Genomic DNA, 17311 nt, shown 5'->3' on the forward strand with positions numbered 1-17311 from the left:
AACAAAAAATGTCACACACACAGAACTAGCTAAATCAGGAGTTGCTACTTCCTCAATTATCTGAAGTGGATACAGTTGGTGGTGTCTGGCCATGTAAGCTCCAGAAGGATGAGTCCCTTGCATTACATTATACTATTTTGTTCTAAATAATGGCAATGGCTGCGCACGTGCATGCTTGGCCTCAGGTTTTCAATTGTATTGCCTCATTCCAGCAAGAAGGATCCTTTGCTTGGAAGATGGCTTCTATGCATGCATCTCAATGTGCATTGGCAGCCGCATGATAATCCCGATCTAAGCTTGGGAAGGACCACAGCTCAATGGCAGAGCATCTGCCTTGCATGCAAAAGATCCCAGGCATAGTCCTTAGTGTCACCAGGTAGTGCAAGGTGAAATTCCTGCTTGAAGCCTTGAGTCACTACCAGTCAGAGTAGACAATATTGAGCTAGATGGGCCAATAATCTGAATGTATAAGGTAGTTTTCTATGTCCCTCCACTGACTTCGCTGGATGTGTCTTTTAATGTGTTGGGGGCTATTTAACTCAAGCTGGGATCACTCATTTTTGAATGTGACTAACTCCATATGAGCATCTTAAAAAGCAGAGACATCACCTTGCCAACAAAGGTCCGTATAGTTAAAGCTATGGTTTTCCCAGTAGTGATGTATGGAAGTGAGAGCTGGACCATAAAGGATGATCTCCGAAGAATTTTTCTTTTTAATTATGGTGCTGGAAGAGACTCTTGAGAGTCCCATGAACTGCAAGAAGATCAAACCTCTCCATTCTTAAGGAAATCAGCCCTAAGTGCTCACTGGAAGGACAGATCCTGAAGCTGAGGCTCCAATACTTTGGCCACCTCATGAGAAGAGAAGACTCCCTGGAAAAGACCCTGATGTTGGGAAAGATGGAGGGCACAAGGAGAAGGGGACGACAGAGGACGAGATGGTTAGACAGTGTTCTTGAAGCTACCAGCATGAGTTTGGCCAAACTGTGGGAGGCAGTGGAAGACAGGAGTGCCTGGCGTGCTCTGGTCCATGGGGTCACAAAGAGTCAGACACAACTAAACGACTAAACAACACAACAACTCCATATGACGAGAACTAGACTGAAGCCAACGTACACATGGCCAGTCCATCTCTTCTTGATTGCACTGTTATTAATGGTCACAAGACACAATGTCATGGGAACATAGGAAGCTGCCTTATACCGAGTCACACAATTGGTCCATCTGGCTCACTATTCTCTTTGCTTACTGGCTGCAGCAGTCCAGGGTTCCAGGCAGGAGTCTCTCCCAGCACTACCTTGGGACCTTCTGCTTGCAAGGCAGACACTATGACTCAGTTAGGGACCTTCCTCTGTCAGGAACAGTGGTTTGTTTGTTTTTTCACATTCTCATTTAGTTCCCCAACCTCCCCTCTCCGTTTCCTTCAACTTTGTCTTTCCAATATCACTAGTCTGAAAAACTTCTTCCTTATTAAACACATAGAGTCTAAGGAATGAAAATTTCAGTACCATAGACAGCACTGGACACAGTCCTTTTTTCTTTTGGTACTCTAATTTCAGAAAGGGAGAGAGAGAAACTTCATACAATATGGAAAGTGCTTTTCAAAAAGAGAAAATGCTTGACCAAATAACACTCAGGTGGTTCCATAACAGCCTCATCAAACGTTAGTGGAATGGACACCAGACTGCTTTGGGCTAAGGAAACTTCCCATGCCACTTGTCTGACTGAAGAATCACCTGAATGGCTTTGAAAACAGCATTCTAGAGGAGGTAGTTTGAGTCTTGGTCTTAAAAAGAGGGGGAAGGATTATTGTTTGCTTTGCAAGACTAACATTGGGTATAATACAAAGATCCTTGACCAGTGCACATAATAAATTATGGTATTGTACAGATAAGGCTAAGTACCCAGGATGCTGTACTGGTACAGCAATGCTTCGCAGCCAATTGTGCCAGAGGACCATGGCCAAAAAGAGGAAGAGAGGGAATGTGATGGGACAGGTTGGGAAAACAGCCTAAGCACAATCATATGCAACTGTATTCCACAGTCAGAGATTGCTTGTAATACAAAAAAATTGTCTAGTAGCACCTTAGAGACCAGCTAAGTTTGTTCTGGGTATAAGCTTTTGTGGGCATGCATGATACCTGAAGGTATCTGAAGAAGTGTGCATGCACACGAAAGCTTATACCCAGAACAAACTTAGTTGGTCTCCAAGGTGCTACTAGACTATTTGTTTATTTCGACTGCGTCAGACCAACACGGCTACCTACCTGAATGCTTGTAATACAGTGATACTTTGTAAATTATTGGAATGATAAGATTCAAGATGTGGTGCCACCTTACTTTTTATTAGTAATAGTCTGAGCAGCCACTATTTATACTGAACTTGACTTTAAAACATTTAGAAGAAGTAGCAGCATTGGATACTCTGTATTCTTCTTGTATCATTTATTCTGCATTACTTATTTCTGTATTTCTACATGATGATTCAAATGAAAATGAAAATAAATCTAATAATAAACAAATGGCGAATAATGAGCTAGTCAAGCGTACAGTATATTCAAAACTGGGTTATGATTATAATTTTCAGAGACAACTCTGTTTCTGATGTGGAGCTCCCACCTCTTCAGCCTTAGCAAAACTGCCCTGTCCACCACCAATGGCCTTATCAAATAAAAACTGGTGAAATTGACAAGTGTCCCCCTCCTCCTCTCCACAGTGAGTCTGGAGAAACCAAGTGAAACTTAAAAGGCTCTGTGTGTGCCATTTCAACAATGCTTAAAAAAATTCTACCATATGGTCCAGTGCTACTCTGCACAATTCCCCCTTTGAAAGCAAACATTAGTGAAATTGACTTAAGATTTTCTCCATCTGTGCAGGCGGATTCCTGATGGGGGGGTGCGCACGCATGCACACGCATGCACACACGCACGCATGCAGGCACATGTGAGCGAGAGGTATCAATGCACATTATTGGGTACTCCATCACACCCCTTCTACAAATGCTTCCCTTTCAGGGCCGGATACATTTCCCACTTGAAATCTGCTTTGCAAACAGCATCCTCATGTGTTCTTTGCCTTCCTTTGGGTAAAGAAAGAGCAAGTGACAAATTGTAGGCCGAGTGACCTATCCCTTTATATAGTGCAGCAGAGATAAGCATTTTTCACTACAAGCAGGGTAGTGGGTGGTGGACTAGGGAGAAGGAAGGACTGCTCCAATCGTGGCTGTTGCCTTCTTCCCCATTCTCTGCTGCTATGGGGAATCATTAGTGCTTAGGAGGGCTGGCTCTTGGCTATCCCTAATACATTGCCTGGATCCACATTTTTCTTTCTTTCTTCCTCTCTGCGACTACAGAATTTGCCCACATCTGCAACTGACTATAAACAAAAGAAGCTACCTTGTACCAGGTCAGGCTAACATTGACTGGAGGCAGCTCTCTAAGGCTCATGAAGGGGTCTTTCACATCATCTGATACCTGATCTTTTTTAATTAAAAAATAGCTGTTTATTTATTATTATACTTAACAAAGCCATCCTACCATCTTACGGGGGGAAACCCAACCGCATACAGAAGACAATTTACAAATACAAATATAATAAATGGTATGTGTGTCATAGGATGTTGAATCATTTTCAAGATGGGAACTAATAACATAGCTGTCAACTTTTCCCTTCTCTTGCAAGGAATCCTATTCGGAAGAAGGGAATATCCCTTAAAAAAAGGGAAATGTTGACAGCTATGAACTAATAATCACATTTTTCATATTCAATTTAAAAAATATTGCATTATTTAAAATAAACTCTTCTGGGTACAAAATTCTAGTTATGATTTCCATGTTTACCAAAAATCAAACACCTTCCTTAAAATAAAAAACAAAAAACAGGAGACGCCAGGGATTGAAGTTGAAACTGGGATAATCTGTGTGTACAGCTATGCTCACTCCCCAAAGACATCCCACTAGTGTTTAGGATGTGAGCATAGCTCAATGGCAGAGCATGTACTCTGCACACAGATTGTCCCAGATTCAACTTCCATCTCTGCTAATCAATTGCAGTCACTACAGTGGTACCTCGGGTTACATACGCTTCAGGTTACAGACGCTTCAGGTTACAGACTCCGTTAACCCAGAAATAGTACCTCGGGTTAAGAACTTTGCTTCAGGATGAGAACAGAAATCGTGCTCCAGCGGCACGGCGGCAGCGGGAGGCCCCATTAGCTAAAGTGGTACCTCAGGTTAAGAACAGTTTCACGTTAAGACCAGACCTCCAGAACGAATTAAGTTCTTAACCCAAGGTACCACTGTATATTGACTCTCATCAATACAGCCACTGGTCTCTGGACCATAGTTGACTGGAGTCCAACTTAGCAGTCAGAACCACAATCTCAAGTTGGTAGAAAAAACACACCTGATTGCTGGGTGGGTGGGGAAATGATTATATGGTCCAAAGTTCCCCTACTTCCTGGAAATGGTCATTCTGTCTATTTTTTCCAAGTTTCAAAGTATTCAGAAATAATTTTGCATCAAGAGACTGATATTCTGCTTCTCTCAAACCCCCTTCCCCTCTGACTGTTCTGATAAGGGTTAACAAAATCTTTCATCTTAGAAATACTAGGCAGGTGAGTGAAAATCACCTTTGAATGTGCAGTGTAAGGTAATGCCACCTTAAGCACTTTTGGAAAAATGAACCTACACACAGGCATTCAGCATTCAACTCAACGTTGTAGTAAGTTTTTTGTTTGTTTTTTTAAAGCGAGCTTACAACACCTGTATGGAAATTGATCTCTAATCTTTCCTATTCACTTACAGGACTGTGTGGAGTTCAATCAGGCTCCATAAAGGGTGGTGGCAACTCTTATTTTATATTTTATTTAACAGCTCAGCCTGAGTGTTTGTTTTTGAAAGAATGGTGGCAGTGCCAGGAAGGGCACTAAAGTTTTTTTTTTTTTAATCTACACGCTTGATAGGACAAAGCAGGTGCACTACAAAATTTCCGACACTCTCTGCAGAAGCTGTAATCCATGCCTTACCACAGACGAGCCACCTGCCTTCAGGAAGAGATATAATTCAGGTTCCAAGTGAGTTCAGCTTTAGGTGTCTCCTGAGTAAAGACTGATAAACGAGCCACAGTACAACACGACTGGGGGTTGTGTCAATAGATCAATATTTGATCGCCCAAGGCGGCCGTCTTTGGCTTCTCCTTAGTATACGGTTGTTGAACTTTAAGTCTGAACTTTAAGTGTCCTCAGCAGGTCTTATACACCTGTAATTTGGGGCTCAGGGAGGAGCCTAGCTCCCATTCACATCAATAGGAACATTTCCATGGGTTTCACTGGGCTTTCTACAAGGTCACACATATCATTTTGAAAGGCACAGCTGAGATTTGTGCTCAGTGGAATTTAAAAGACACATAGTGTTGAGGTGGATTGTGGATGGATTTTTTTTTCTTTTTTCAAAAATGTGTCTTAATTTCTCATTGTCCATTGTTAGAAGACTAGAGGGGAAATTTTCTCACTGTGCATCATATTAAGTTCAATAGGTTTTAAAATTGAAGCATGGACGTAAAACACAAAAAAAGTATTTGGTGCTGACCTTTAAAGCCCTAAATGGCCTCAGCTTAGTATACCTGAAGGAGAGTCTCCACCCCCATCGTTCAGCCCAGACAATGAGGTCCAGCTCCGAGGGCCTTCTGGCGGTTCCCTCACTATGAGAAATGAAGTTACAGGGAACCAGACAGAGGGCCTTCTCGGTAGTGGCACCCGCCCTGTGGAACGCCCTCCTATCAGATGTCAAGGAAATAAACAACTATCTGACTTTTAGTAGACATCTGAAGGCAGTCCTGTTTAGGGAAGTTTTTAATGTTTGATGTTTTATTGTGCTTTTAATTCTGTTGGGAGCCGTCCAGAGTGGCTGGGGAAACCCAGCCAGATGGAGGGGGTATAAATAAATTATTATTATTATTATTATTATTATTATTATTATTATTATTATTATTATTTCAAGAAGGAAAACATTTCAATGACCATTTTCAAGGCTGGTCTAATGAATAAGCATGTTAAATGTTTTTAAAACAAAAAACAAAACCCATGTTTCCCTTCAAAGTGCAAATAATTCCAATATTTTGCTAAAAGAATTACCTTCTTATATATTATTATATAATAGTAGTAATTGAAATAAAAATAAGGCAATTATAAATCATATATAATATCTACTGCATTGGTCAAAGGACAGCATCAGCTGGGTCACTTGGGCCTAGCAGCTGATTGTCTGAGGACGTAAGATGCTGGTCTTGCATCTGTTGACTGGAGTCAGGATGTTAGACCAGATGGACCCTTCTCCTGATCTAGGAGAGCTTTTCTTATGTTGGAGGACTAGTTCCGGTAACTGGGAAAGAAAAGAAGGAGAGATAAAAGTCACACCAGTGAGGAAGCCCATATTGACTTGAAACAATAAGACACCTCTTTCAGTGCAGGTTTTTTGCAGTTCTGTAGGAGAAGGGAGAAAGTCAGAGAAGCTCCGCATCGCAAGAATGTGTGGTTAAATAGATATAATGAGTTCACTAGAGTACACCATGACATAGCTGTTTGCAAAGTGCTTTTGACTGAGCACCCTGGTGAGTCTGTATCATTTTAATATTATGTGGCTCTGATTGATATATAACACCTGTCATAATAATTAGAAACAAATCACCTCAATTGGCAGCTATTAACTGCCCCTATATTGTGCAAATAACATTTGTTTGATTCAGTTACATGCCTCTGAATTTCCGTGTCAGCTATCAGTAATCTAATATCTCACAACTAGAGCTTCCAGTAATGCAATAAAAATATTGATTTAACTGCTTTCACTCTGGAATGATCAACACAACACAATTAAGTGGCTCCAACATCTCTCGTTGTACAAGCATATTATCTTACTGTCAGCTAAGGAGACTGCAATTTATTTTTTAAAAAAATGAGAAGTCCTGCATATGTACTGGATCTCAATTGCAGCTGATATAGATGCCCACCTTTTGCTTTTTTATTCAGGCCATTGTGGAGGGTGGGAAGCCAAGATGGGAGCAAAATCCCAAACGCCACAAATATTTCTACTTATGCCTGAACTCAATCCAGACAACTGGCATTCAGAGGCATATTTTATAAAAGAGAAATATAAAATCAAATAATTTTAACACAATTCAATTTTTATTAACAAAATGCAAATTTTATTTAAAAATCCAATTGATTATCTCAGTGATTTTTTTCTGTTGGAGAAGAACACTGGAAAGTGGGAGTAGCTTTTATTTGTTTTATTCAGCACTTAAGAGAAACACTTTTACTTGTAAAAGTAAAACAGTAAATAATTGATCCATTTAAAAAATGAAAGCAGATCACACCACTTTCCACAATCCCCCAGTGACTACAGGCTGAGACTAACTCCTTAAGAATCAATCCCCAGGGCAAGCTAATCTGGGAGTAAGATCAATTTAACACAAGAGGGATTTATAAATCTAAAACATGCCGTAATTGGACTAGATTAAGTTTGGTTGAAGCCTTGGAGCTGTATTATATATGGTCAGGAGGAGTGCAGGAAAATATGTCCATTTACTGTATAAAGATGCAACACTCTGGTTAAGGAACCAGAATTTGATGCCTATGATACAAGCTCAATGGGTGGTATTCAAGTAAGGTTTACTCAGAGTAGACCCATTGAAATTAATGGGCCTCACTTAGTCATGTTCATTTATTTCACTGGGGCTACTCTGAATAAAACCCAGTTTAATAGCACCCTAAGTCCCCTTTTGTAATCATTTTAGACTTCATTTTTATATATTTTTATATTGTCACAACAGCCATATGCAGTGAGTTGGTGACTAGCCCAAGGCAGGAAGTGAGCAAAAGCAATGATGACTTAAGCACACATCCTTAGAGTAATATATATTAATATATATTAGTGTGTGTGTGTGTGTGTGTGTGTGTGTGTGTGTGTGTTTGTGTGTGTGTGTGTGTGTGTATGTGTGTGTTGACAAAAAATGTTTTAGTTTGTGTTCTGCTAAGAGTTGTGAAATTCCACAGGCTCAGAGCATTTTTTTTTGTAGCCCTCATAAGCTTATGCCACAATAAATTGGTTAGTCTCTTTGTGGGACCTTATTTATTGTGTTCCTTTTTGGAGGAAGGGGTCCCTATTTGGGGAAATGCATCAGGGCCCCCAACCACCTTAATCTAACATTGGGTAGGGTTGAGGAGAACTGGAGAAATCAGTCTATTTCCCTAGCTCAGGTAGACCTGAAGTTCCCACTCTTGCTTCAGCTCAGAATGAGTGTTTATAGAAGACCTGGAGATTCCACCCTTTTCTGGCTCTTCAGCTGGGCCCTGATCTGAGCAATTGCTTCCACATGCTTCTCCCTCCACCCGACTAGCCTTCCATGCTGCTAGCCAGACTCTCCACTGGTGTCCCTAAAGCTCCCCCCCCCCCCCCGGTTCACTATCTCCTTTGGCTCTGGAGTTGAAAAGGGGGATCCAAGAGCTGACCAGGAATGCAGGCAGTTGGCATGGAGACCTCCAGTCCTAAAGCTGGGATGCCAGGCTCCTAAGAGCCGTTAGTGCTGTGGAGATCTGCTGGGGAGGGAGGGATAGGCCAAGCCATAATCTCAAGAGCAATTGCTAGGCCCCACTCATAGGCTTTCCTAATGCATGGGACTATCCATCACCTCCTAAATGTTCTCTCCACATCCTCCTTATCTCCTCACCATGTAATAACCATGTAGTAACCACAAGCAGGTGGTTACCTGTAGTAACCATGTAGTAACCACAAGCAGGGACGCGGGTGGCGCTGTGGGTTAAACCACAGAGCCTAGGACTTGCCAATCAGAAGGTTGGTGTTTCGAATCCCTGCGACAGGGTGAGCTCCCGTTGCTCGGTCCAAGTTCCTGCCAACCTAGCAGTTCAAAAGCATATCAAAGTGCAAGTAGACAAATAGGTACAGCTCTGGCGGGAAGGTAAACGGCGTTTCCGTGCACTGCTCTGGTTCGCCAGAAGCGGCTTAGTCATGCTGGCCACATGACCCAGAAGCTGTACGCCGGCTCCCTTGGCCAATAAAGCGAGATGAGTGCTGCAACCCCAGAGTCGGTCACAACAGGACCTAATGGTCAGGGGTCCCTTTACCTTTTTAACCACAAGCAGACTTTGCCCGCTCTGGCTAAGTTGTAAAGCAGTGGAGAAAAGAGGGGAAGAGTATGAAGGAAGGTAAACATGATTATTCCTGGGACCCTTGGGAGTGTGTAAGGATGGGGAAGTCCACATTTAAAGGCGATCTTATCTACGTCAAATGAGATGTAGCAGGTAAGAGTGCTGGACTAGGCCCTGGGACACAGGGGACACAGTTGGCCAAGAAGCTCACTGGGTGACCTTGGGCTAGCCAGCCTCATTTACTTCATAGGGTTGTTGTGAAGATAAAAGTGGGGAGCCCCACTTGGAGCTTTGTGGAGGAAAGATGGGATAGTAATATAAAAATAATCAAGAATTTTGGGAAAGAGACAAATTTGCCAGTCTTAGAAAGTCCTAAATGAAAGCTGAACATGCCACCTGATTGAAGCCTGGTTTCCACATTCTTCTACTTTATTTTTTTATTGGCATGACAAGGAAATTGCAACATTGTAAATATTTGGACAGTGTCAAAATATCAGCCCTATATTTGTAGTCAGCCGAAGACCAACAAATGGAGGCTTAGCCCAGACAAGACAAAGACAGAATCAGCAGGCACCTTCCCTGTCTGGGGAGGGTTCCATTTTGGGGGTACTCTTGAATCCGTCACTGTCATTAGACACAGGTAGCATCTCTGACATGCAGTGCTTTTTACCATGTTTAGCTGGTAGACCAGCAACAGACATATCTGGATGTGGTTTCAGAGATCCAATCCCTACAAGATTCTAAGTGGGCTTTGCTTTGAAAACATTTCATTTCACTTTTAATTTGTATATTACTAAACACAAGGCGGTTTACAAGCTGAAGAAACAACATAGACAGCCAAGATCACACATGTAACAACAATCTGATCCAATACAAAAAAAGTCTCATCTGTGTATCATCTGTGCATAAATTGTAGCAAGCTTTTCCTATTTTCTGACACTTTCGTGGAAGGATTTTAATTGGAGTATGTAAATTTGTGGTGCAGAGTATTTCAGATTATACTGTGTTTTATGGTCTTACAAGGCTGACTGTTGTTTAAATGTGCTGGCTATGATATTTAAAAATTTAAAATTATGTATTTATATATGGCTGTTGTAGGTTGTTTCGGTTATACATTTCTGCTACCTTCTAAGGGACTTTATTTACTGAAGGATGGTATATGAATAAATATATAAAGTTTTATGAGTTTATTGTACCCCTTATAAACCCCATGAGTTTATTGCAACCCTTTTCATATATTTGAAGTTTTTGATGTTGATGTATTTTATCTGATTTGCTATTGTATTGTATTCTTTGATTTGTGCTTCAATTTTGTGATTAAATTGCTGTACATCACCCAGAGCACTCAGTTAGTAAGTGACTAATAATTATAAATAATAAAAGTAGGCCCACATTCTTCAATTATTAGAGCCAAGACTATGAACATGGATGAAACCTAATGTTCAGGGCTCTTGCAACCAAAATGAGACACAGATCCTCCAAATAAATAAACTTACAGCATTGTTGTAAGGGTAAAATAGGAGTAACCCATATATATATATAGCCTGGATTCTCAAAAAAGAAAATGGGGGTAGGATGAAAATATGATCAAGATAAATCATGCAAATCCACCCTCAATGTGCTAAAACGGGCCACACACAAAACCTAATCCTTTCAGAATGAGAGGTGTACCATTCTGAAAACCAACTCTCAGTTCTGGCTATGTGAAGACTTACAGCAACAGGCAAATGGAGATCATGCCTGGTTGCACATTACCCCATCTCTCAGCTCCCCTACCAAGATCCAGTTTTGTATGTCGGCAGGGAACTGAAATGGATGAGGCTGTTACACTGAAGAGAGTGCAAGATCTCATGGCTAAGTAGGGTCAAGCATAGCTAGAGTTTCATCTGACCTTTCACCCATGAAAAAGCTGGTCATTCCAGGTTAAGGCTGAGGTCACCCGTTTTCCCCCTGTGAGGAAACCAGCACGGCAGGGGGACAAGCTTGTCGCTGATATGGATTAAAATATATCTTATTGATAACTCTGGCACTGTCTCTAATTAGGACCGGGCACAGCTCAACTCTGGAACTATATTTTCAAACAGAGATCCACGGCAAATTGTTTATTTTTTAAATTGTGTGTATATTCATTTAGTGTGTGTAAGTATGCAAGCCTTTTCTAAACCTGTGTATTCCAAAGCTCTGATATCTGGATCACATGTCCCCCACCCCACCCCTGGATCACAGGATTTCTTTTTCTTAATCAGTTCCTATTTGCAGTGAGAAAACATCCTTCTTGCAACTGTGGGACAGCCCATCTAATAATATTGCTTCCTAGTGACCTACTCTGCCTTCTGTTCAGCTAGTTAGGACTTCAAGGATGCAAGGATGGCTTCTGGGCAATTGTGATGCTCCTGGAACTTCCCTATGACTGTCAGTTGTATCATAGGGTTGCATCAGGAAATCCCAGAGCACCCTTACTTGCTCCCTTGAATGATGATGATGATGATGATTTCATTTACAAGTGGTTTGCAAGTATAAATGTCAATTGCACAAGCATTAAAACATAAACACTCATAATGAATGACATAGTTAAAATGTGAAGTGAAACGGTGTTATATGGTGGCAAGGCGTTTGAGAGTAAGGTTCCTTTAAGAGCTAGCTAAGAAAGAACAAGGAGCAAAGTGTTGTGGCCAGAGTAGAAAGGGAAATAGCAGAAGCTTCATTATGATGAAGGTCTCCTATGCATAGCTGTCAACTTTTCCCTTTTCTTGTGAGAAATCCTATTCAGAATAAGGGAATTTCCCCTAAAAAAAGGGAAACGTTGACAGCTATGCTTCTATGTTAAAACAAGATAAAACATTTGTTGTTAGCATACAAGTTTCCATCTTTCTTCGCCAATACAGGGGGAAACACATAGTACAAGGAGTGCGGTAGTGATCCACAGGGTTATTGTGAAGCCTGAAAGACTGGGAAGAAGAAAGATGGAACAGCTTAGAGTCCCAGATGTGATAGATCTTACCAGCCATGCTGCTGACAGTTGGAGATTTAAGCAGCAGTTTGACCTGGTCATGGAAGCTAGTAGAGCTGTGAAGAAGATTGATAAAAGGAAGGTAGCCCTTTTATTGAATCTTGCAGGGCTCCGAGCCGGTGATTTGTTTAATGCCTTTTCACTAACTGTGGGAGGTGGGATCCAAATGTGATATTGTGCTTGACAAGTTTTGAGGAACGCTACACCAAGTGGAAACGATACTTTTGAAAGAGCCATTTTGCATTCAAGAAAACAAAGTGAGAAATGGTTTTGTCGCTGATCTTCAACAGACATGGAACTTGCTGCCTCACTGATGAGAGATGAGGTTGTGCTGGAGATACAGGATTTCAAACTGAGAGGGATGAGGTAGAAATGGCCACTCACCTATTTCTCAGGTGGGCAGCAGTTGTAGCCCTTTGCACTTAGCCACCACAGGCCTTCAAACACAACAAGGCTTGGCTTACCATATTTTCAAGTGAAGCAATGTGGAAATGTGATTATCTAAAGAGGGGGCCCATAAGGCCAGAATTGAAGACTGGAATCTAGAAACTACCAAACTGCACCACTGTTAGAGAGTGCAATTGAACTGCTTCTGAGCCAACAAGTATAAAAGCATGTCCTCCCCACTCTCTCTGACTGGACTCGTATAATGCTTGCTAGATGTCTAAAAGTCTACTCTGTAGCATCAGTTCCATAGTTTAAATCTCTATCACGTAGATGTATGAATTTAGTATTCTTAAGTTGTTAATGGAAGGGAGCAATGTTTTAGAAACTTGTCGCCCTCTCCCAAAAAGGATGAAATAAATTAAGAAAATTAAGACCATGCTTGAGTATATACTACTACACTCTTAATTTTCTTTTTTAAAAAAAGTTTTCTCTCCCACCCCAGCCCGCTCAAATCACGTATTAGAAATCCCCACCGTACTGGTTCTCTTTTCTCTCTGCACACGTGGTTAATTCAAAGAGTACTCCCAGCAAGCAGGATACAGTTTGAAAAGGGAACAAACAGATTTAAGAAAGCACCATTATTTGAAGGAGTCACTTTGCCTGCTGCAAAATTATGCCAGTGAAAAGATTTTTTTTGAGGTAAAGCACAATTAAGGTTGGCCGCTTTTGCTTAAATTAAAATAGGAGTGTAATGAAGAATCTGACTCCTTCCTCTAATTTTACAAGTTCAATGGTAATCTAACCATGCCATTCATTTACAGAAACCATTAATTTTACTGTGTGGTTGAAAGTGGAAGGGCTTTCTTTCGCTCATTCCCCCCCTCTTCTCCCTTTTGCTCTTTGTCTGTGCACCTGTTTGTACCACTTTAGCATCCCATTTAAAAAACTTTGGGTAATCCTCTGGCACTGACCCTGGTGTGATAATACTTCTCTTATTCAGCAGCATAATTACAAAGGACAACACAGATAAAGCACATCTTTCAGTTCTACTTTCCGCGGCTGATATGACCGTTTTGCCAGTCTTCAAGGTGAATTGGTTCTGTATATAAGCTAAACTCATCAAACGGAGGGCACGTCTAGTAGTATTGCAAACAATGAAGAATTATTAGCTTTGATGCACTTTGCATTTGCAGTGGCCACCAAACTTTTGGCATAATTATTTGGTCTAAATACCTGTGTTTGCAAAAGTAAATTCTACAGAATTCAAAAGCACATAAACAAATGGCGTTAGGATCGAGCCCATCTCCCTTTGTCCCAATATGTCATTTTGTTATTCTTTCACAAGTTGGTGAAACCTTCAGTCCTTACTCTGAAGCTGTTATACTTTGGGATAGCTCAGTTGGTAGAGAATGTGACTCTTAAACTCAGGGTAGTGAGTTTGAGTGCCATGTTGGGCAAAAGATTCCTGCATAGCAGGGGTTTCGTCTAGATCACCCTCGTGGTCCCTTCCAACCCTACAATTCTACGATTCTATGATTCATATATAGCAAAGTGCACAGCAAAAAGCAGATAAGATTGAAGCAACTGGCCAGGCTCCTGTTCATGTAAATATTCAGCAGGTGAAGCTTTTATAACACAGTGATGCAGAAGTGGGAAAAACACACCTGTTGCATCTGCCATGCTGAAATTTGACCAGAGCATTGCTGCAAGACTAACAGATCAGTCCTATGCATTCTTCTGTAGAAGTGAGCCTCACATTATTCAATAGGGCTTACTTCAAAGCAAGTGTCATAGGATTAAAACAAAGAATAACTAAAAGATGTAACAAATTTATCTCGGCATAACCTAGGGGTTGTATCTTCCAACTCCCACAACTCTGCCAACACAGGCAAATCTCCTGCACACAGAAACCACCCATCTACAGGGTTCAAGCTGAGTTTTTGAGCCTTCATCTATTCCACAAGTGGATCCATACCCAATCTCTCTTGACTCAGATGTTATGGAGAAATGGAGCTATTATGTACCAAAGTTGCCAGACATTGCACTAAAAAGCCTCATACAGACAAGAAAAATGGGGAGGTGGTACTGAGAGGGGCCAAACAGAGGAGTGGGGCATATGCACAGCCCTATGTGTATGAACAAAAGGGACGCAGGTGGCGCTGTGGGTTAAACCACAGAGCCTAGGACTTGCCAATCAGAAGGTCGGCGGTTAGAATCCCTGCAACGGGGTGAGCTCCCGTTGTTCGGTCCCAGCTCCTGCCCACCTAGCAGTTCGAAAGCACGTCAAAGTGCAAGTAGATAAATGAAGCAGCTTAGTCATGCTGGCCACATGACCCAGAAGCTGTACACTGGCTCCCTCGGCCAATAAAGCGAGATGAGCGCCACAACCCCAGTCAGTCACGACTGGACCAAATGGTCAGGGGTCCCTTTACCTTTACATGTATGAACAATTTCAAGGACCTCGCTACAACAATGCAACACTGTGACCACAAAACATGAGCATTTGCTGAATATTAACTGATAACTGTGTGTCAAAGTTCATAACCTATAGATTACAACTATGGCAACCAAGAACATGGCCTGTAGGTGTTAACCATAACCACTTTAGCTACAGCCATGCATTCCAAGCACCAAGGCTCATAGCCTTTCTCAGTGGTGGATCTACACCACTGAGCTTCAAGGCCCCTAATCCCAGAGGGACCCCGGAAGCGACTTTATTCATGCATGTATATAACATTTCCCTAATTGATACCCACCCCTCAATAACTTGAAAACTATAAGGCCTAGGAAATGTTTATTCACACCAGGGACTTCGACATGTTAGATAATCCAGTACAGCAATTTTAATCAAAAACTGAGATGTAGTAGTTGATTTTTTTTTTTAAATGTGCTGATCTGTCATGGAACAACCCCACTGAAGAAGGTAACATTGGTTACCCAGACCTTGTTGCTGCTTACGAAGCCCCCCCCCCATAATAGTTCAAGCTTCAGGGCCCCCCAAATGTAGCTCCACCCCTGGGCTTTATTTCTATGAGCTACAAAGAAGCAATAGTATTTGCTATATGTTGACATGATGTGCATGGGGTCCCACTCTAACACAGGCATTCACAGAACCAAAGAGCACAAAGTGAAAGGAGCAGTGAATGGGAAGCACAACCCAAATGGTGTTGAAAAAGTGGAGGGTGCTGACTCAGTGTGGGAAGTCAACTAAGTTGTAGTGGGGCAAATGCAAGTTCAGCAGAGTCTGTTGCATACACCACAAAAGGACAACCTGTCAGCAATAGAGCACATGCCTGGTCTGCATAAGATTTCAGGTTCAATAATAGCATCTTCACAATGAATGAAACCCAGGTAACCAAACACAGTACAGAAACCAATGGTCTGTCTCAGCATAGATTCATGTTTGGTGTGATCACATCACTTAAACATCTCTCTCTCTCTCTCTCTCTCTCTCTCTCTCTCTCTCCACAAAATGGTATATACACTGGCATATACAGGGCCAAAGGGAAATTTCACAGTATCTCCATGCATCTTTCTTTGGGAAAAGGAAAGGCTAATTGCAATGGATGGGCAAACTTTCAATGATATTGCACAGTTAGGATAATTATTTAAAAGTTTGGCATCTTCTCAGAACCTCTGTAGGGTAAAACCTCACTTATAGTAAGAGGAGCTATTATGGTCTGACTTATGGCCAGCTGGCAGAGCTGAAAATGTTAAGAATAGCTTCTTTAAAGGTTATTTCACTGCTTCTAGCTCTGGGTTCAGCTGAAACGTGGGTTGGAGGATCATAGATGTGAGTTGAGGAAAAACAAAACAGCATGATTCTGGTAAACCACATGTGGGGGGGGTGCTAGTTCTGACAAAGCTTTAAGGCTGAAATACTATACACATTTATTTGGCTGTAAACTCCATTGAACTCAGCACAATTCACTTCTGATAGCATAGACTGAGTGTGTGAGATAGCTATTCAAAGTTTTCAAGGGCAGCCCCATGTACAGTGATTTACAGTAGTCTAACCTGGAAGTGAGGGCTTTGTGGTTAACCATGGCAACTTCCATTATCTCTAAATATGGTCACATATGCTGTATCAGCCAAAGCTGGTAAAAAGAGCCCCAGCCCTTGCTGCCATCCAAGCTTCCCCAGTTATGCCAAGTCCAGAAGCATGTTCTTTTTTTAATAATGATGGAAAGTAAGTATTATACATGTATTTGCAATTCAATGTCCTTTGCCTTTGAACAGGGGAAAACTTATAAATAAATAAAGCCAAATGGATACCTTCCAGCACTGCAATGACATAATGTGAAGGAACACAATCATTTTGCCAAATGATAGTTCCCCTTTTGAGGTCATAACCAAACCTTGGAGGGACAGAATTGTTTCTCTTTTCTTCCATAGTCACAGCAACTGGTGAACTTCATTGCCCTGTCAGTAATTCCTTTTTGCTTCAGAGTCCCCAGTGGTATCCTCCCCCTCCTCCCAGGTGGAATCTACACACATATAAAAAACACTGAACGTTTTGAAAAACACATTGAATTTTGCATAGCTCACTATCGCCATCTAGTGTCACATGTGCATATTGCAATTTACAACACATTTAAAACATTTTATTTGCAGCTGTGTAGCTGAGTCCCCTGTTCTGAATCTTCAGTCACACTCTAGCATGACCAACGAACAGCCCTCTAGGCTATATGGAAAAGCTTTAATTCTCCATAACTGGGATTGCTCCTGGGGTCAAAAGGCAGAAAGAAAAG

At 41.5% G+C, this 17311-nt stretch overlaps 1 long non-coding RNA gene across 2 annotated transcripts in view; it reads right to left on the bottom strand.

Annotated features, from left to right (window-relative positions):
* Window positions 1-17311, bottom strand: part of LOC308457724 — a 144434-nt gene that overhangs the window by 16882 nt on the left and 110241 nt on the right. The window contains exon 3 of one of the 2 annotated variants that reach the window (XR_013977083.1): window positions 6246-6380. The exons of the other annotated variant lie outside the window; for it this stretch is intronic. This is a non-coding gene — a long non-coding RNA (uncharacterized lncRNA). Of the gene's footprint in view, window positions 1-6245; window positions 6381-17311 lie in introns of those variants that run through there. 2 annotated transcript variants of the gene reach the window in all.

The sequence above is a fragment of the Podarcis pityusensis genome, assembly GCF_964106645.2.
Source record: "Podarcis pityusensis genome assembly, chromosome: 10".
Classification (NCBI taxonomy): Eukaryota; Metazoa; Chordata; class Lepidosauria; order Squamata; family Lacertidae; genus Podarcis; species Podarcis pityusensis.